The sequence below is a fragment of the Lontra canadensis genome, unplaced genomic scaffold (genome assembly GCF_010015895.1).
Source record: "Lontra canadensis isolate GAN:19392208 unplaced genomic scaffold, GSC_riverotter_1.0 scaffold243, whole genome shotgun sequence".
NCBI classification, from domain to species: domain Eukaryota; kingdom Metazoa; phylum Chordata; class Mammalia; order Carnivora; family Mustelidae; genus Lontra; species Lontra canadensis.
The window spans coordinates 352,792-357,215 of NW_022631237.1; the positions used below are offsets into that span (position 1 = coordinate 352,792).

General features: G+C 38.2%; 1 pseudogene; it reads right to left on the minus strand.

The window, feature by feature from the left end:
• Window positions 1-320: 320 nt before the first annotated feature.
• LOC116862443 lies at window positions 321-4,024 on the minus strand (annotated as a pseudogene).
• Between the last annotated feature and the right edge of the window lie 400 nt (window positions 4,025-4,424).

Below are 4,424 nucleotides of genomic sequence, written 5' to 3' on the forward strand. Positions count from 1 at the left end.
TGTCTATTTTTGTGCCAGTACCATACTTTTTTGATTACTACAGATTTGTAGTATACTTTGAAATCTAAGATTGTGATACCTCCAGCTTTATTTTTCTTTCTCAAGATTTATTTGGCTATTTGAGGTCTTTTGTGATTCCATCAAATTTTAATATTTTTTCTAGTTTTGTGAAAAATGCTGTTGGCATTTTGATAGGGATTCCCTTTTTTCCCATCCAACAAGAAGACATAACTTTATTAATGAGAGAAATAGTACAAATCTCAAACTAAACTTCAGTTTTTCTTTTGAAACACCAAAAGACAGTCCTCAATTTCAGATGGTTATGTTTTTAATACCATAATAGCATTTACAATATCATTACCATTATTTTTCAGGGGTTGAACTGATTTTGTTCTTGACACATTTGTTTGTGACATGACCAGTTCTATGTTCTTAACCTCTACACCTGTTTCATCAACCTCTTCCTCTTAACACTTCTCTTGTACAATTGGAGTTTGTGTGTTTTTTTTATTTAAATTCAATTACCCAATATATAGTACTTCATTAGTTTTAGATGTAGTGTTCAGTGATTCATCAGTTGCATATAACACCAAATGTTCATCACAACATGTGCCCTCCTTAATACCCATCACCACAATATCCCATTCCCCACCCACCTCCCCTTCTGTGACCCTCACTTTGTTTTCCAGAGTCAAGAGTCCCTCATGGTTTTTCTCCCTCTCTGATTTCTTCCCCTTCAGTTTTCTCTCTCTTCTCTATGATACTCTGTCCTATTTCTTATATTCCACATATGAGTGAAACCATATGATAATTTTCTTTCTCTGTTTGACTTATTTTACTTAGCATAATCCCCTCCAGTTCCATCCATGTTGATGTAAATGCTAAGTTTTCATCCTGCCTGATGACTGAGTAATATTCCATTGTATATATGAACCATATGAATATCCATTTATCTTTTAAAGGACATCTCAGCTCCTTACATAGTTTGGCTATTGTGGACATTGCTGCTATGAACATTGGGGTGCAGGTGCCTCTTTGTTTCACTACATTTGTATCTTTGGGGTAAATATCCAGCACCGCAGTTGCTAGATTGTAGGGTAGCTCTATTTTTAACTTCCGGAAGCACCTCCATACTATTTTCCAGAGTGGCTGTACCAGCTTGCATTCCCACTAACTGTGTAAGAGTGTTCCCCTTTCTCCACATCCTAGTCAACATTTGTTGTTTCCTGTCTTGTTAATTTTCACCATTCTGACTGGTGTAATGTGGTTTTGATTTGTATTTCCCTGATGCCAAGTGATGTGGAGCTTTTTTTCATGTGTCTCTTGGCCATTTGTATGTCTTCTTTGTAGAAGTGCCTGTTCATGTCTTCTGCCCTTTTCTTGACTGTATTATTTGGGGATTTGAGGGTATTGAGTTTGAGAAGTTCTTTATAGATCTTGGATATCAGCCCTTTTTCTGATAGGTTATTTGCAAATATCTTCTCTCATTCTATAGGTTGCCTTTTAGGTTTATTGACTGTTTTCCTTTCCAGGCAGAAGTTTTTCATCTTGATGAAGCCCCAAGAGTTCATTTTTTTTAAGGCTTAATTCACTTATGGCTGGTGGCTTTCAAAGATTTATTTATTTATGTATTTATTTATTTGACAGATAGATCACAAGTAGGCAGAGAGGGAGGCAGAGAGAGAGGGAGAAGCAGGCTCCCTGCTGAACAGAGAGCCCGATGTGGGGCTCGATCCCAGAACCCTGAGATCATGGCCTGGGCAGAAGGCAGAGGCTTAACCCACTGAGCCACCCAGGTGCCCCCCAAGAGTTCATTTTTGCCTTTGGTTCTCTTGCCTTTAGAGATGTGTCTTGAAAGAAGTTGCTGTGGCTGAGGTCGAAGAGGTTACTGCCTGAGTTCTCCTCTAGGATTCTGATGGATTCCTGCCTCACATTTAGGTCTTTCTTCCATTTTGAGTTTATCTTTGTGTATAGTGTAAAAAAAAATAGTCCAGTTTCATTCTTCTGCATGTGGCTGTCCAATTTTCCCAGCACCATTTGTTGAAGAGACTGTCTTTTTTCCATTAGCTATTCTATCCTGCTTTTGTCAAACATTAGTTGCCCCTAGAGTGGAGGGTCCATATCTGGGCTCTCCATTCTGTTCCATTGATATGTGTGTCTGTTTTTATGCTGGTGCCATGATGTCTTGATGATTACAGCTTTGTAATATAGCTTGAATTCAGGAATTCTGATGCCCCCAGCTTTGGTTTTCTTTTCAACATTCCCTTGGTCAATTGGGGTCTTTTCTGGTTCCATACAAATTTTAGGATTGTTTGTTCCAGCTCTGTGAAAAATGCTGATGGTATTTTGATAAGGATTGCCTTGAATGTGTGAATCGCCCTGGGTAGCATAAACATGTTTTTTCCTTTTATTTATTTTTTATTTTTTTTCCTTTTTAAATTTTTATTTCTTTTCAGCATAACAGTTTTCATTGTTTTTGCACCACACCCAGTGCTCCATGCAATCTGTGCCCTCTCTAATACCCACCACCTGGTTCCCCCAACCTCCCACCCCCCGCCCCTTCAAAACCCTCAGATTGTTTTTCAGAGTCCATAGTCTCTCATGGTTCACCTCCCCTTCCAATTTCCCTCAACTCCCTTCTCCTCTCCATCTCCCCTTGTCCTCCATGCTATTTGTTATGCTCCACAAATAAGTGAAACCATATGATAATTGACTCTCTCTGCTTGACTTATTTCGCTCAACATAATCTCTTCCAGTCCCGTCCATGTTGCTACAAAAGTTGGGTATTCATGCTTTCTGATGGAGGCATAATACTCCATAGTGTATATGGACCACATCTTCCTTATCCATTCATCTGTTGAAGGGCATCTTGGTTCTTTCCACAGTTTGGCGACTGTAGCCATTGCTGCTATAAACATTGGGGTACAGATGGCCCTTCTTTTCACTACATCTGTGTCTTTGGGGTAAATACCCAGTAGTGCAATTGCAGGTTCATAGGGAAGCTCTATTTTTAATTTCTTGAGGAATCTCCACACTGTTTTCCAAAGTGGCTGCACCAACTTGCATTCCCACCAACAGTGTAAGAGGGTTCCCCTTTCTCCACATCCTCTCCAACACATGTTTCCTGTCTTAGCATAAACATTTTAACAATGTTTATTCTTCTAATCCATGAGCATGGAATATTTTTCCATCTCTGTGTCTTCCTCAATTTCTTTCATAAGTGTTCTGTAGTTTATAAAGTATAGATCCTTTGCTCCTTTGGTTAGGTGTATTCCTATGTATCTTATCATTTTTGGTGAAATTTTAAATGGATAAATTTCTTAATTTCTCTTTCTTTAGTGACATTGTTAGTGTATAGAAAATAAGTAAAAGGCATTCAAAATGGCAAAGAAGTTCAAACTCTCACTCTTCAGAGACAACATGGTACTTTATGTGGAAAACCCAAAAGACGCCACCCCAAAACTGCTAGAACTCATACAGCAATTCAGCATCATGACAGGATACAAAATCAATGTGCAGAAATCAGTTGCATTTCTATAACTAATAATATGGCAGAAGAAAAAGTCTGTGTTTTTTCCTGAATGTTTGAGACAGTTTCACCTTGAACTTTGAATTTCTCAGCAGCTGCTAGTTGTGTCTGCTGAAATAAATCCTCCATCTTGACTTCCTCAAAAACCATGCAGGTATCAGAAGTTGGGCTCATAAACATTGATGACATGATGACAAAGAGGATATTCCTAGATTTATACATAGTGACTCTCATAACCTGTTGAAGACCCAGTTTAGACATGCCTTCCATGCCTTCTTTTCATTCCAGCTCGATTTTTGCTTTTCTGTCTGATTCTTCATTGATTTCCACTGCTGTTGCCAGCTGGGGTTGTGTGGTTGCCTGTATGGAATCCTGTTTCTTGAACTCTGGTACTGATTCATCACTGTCATATTCTCTTCCAGACCCTGTCTCAACCTGAAGCTGTGGCAACTCCTACTCTGTAGTAGGGATAGTTTCTGTGGCTTCACCATACATTTTGTGCAGAGAAGGTAGAACCAAGATGGCAGCAGAAAGAGAGGGACTCAATAGGGATTACATTCAATGTGTAGATTGCTTTGGGTAGTGTAGACATTTAATGATATTAATTCCTCTAATCCACAAGCATGGAATATCTTTCCATTTGTTTGTGTCATCTTCAATTTCTTTCATCAATGTTTTATAGATTTCAGAGTACAGGCCTTTCACATTTTTGGTTGTTTATTTCTAGGTATTTTATTCTTTAGGGGCAACTGTAAATAAAGTTGTTATCTTAATTTTTTCTTTCTGCTACTTTGTTATTAGTGTATAGAAACACTGTGGATTTCTAGGTATTCATTTTGTATCTTGAACTTCACTGAATTCATTTATTACTTCTAGTAATTTTTGTGGATTTCAG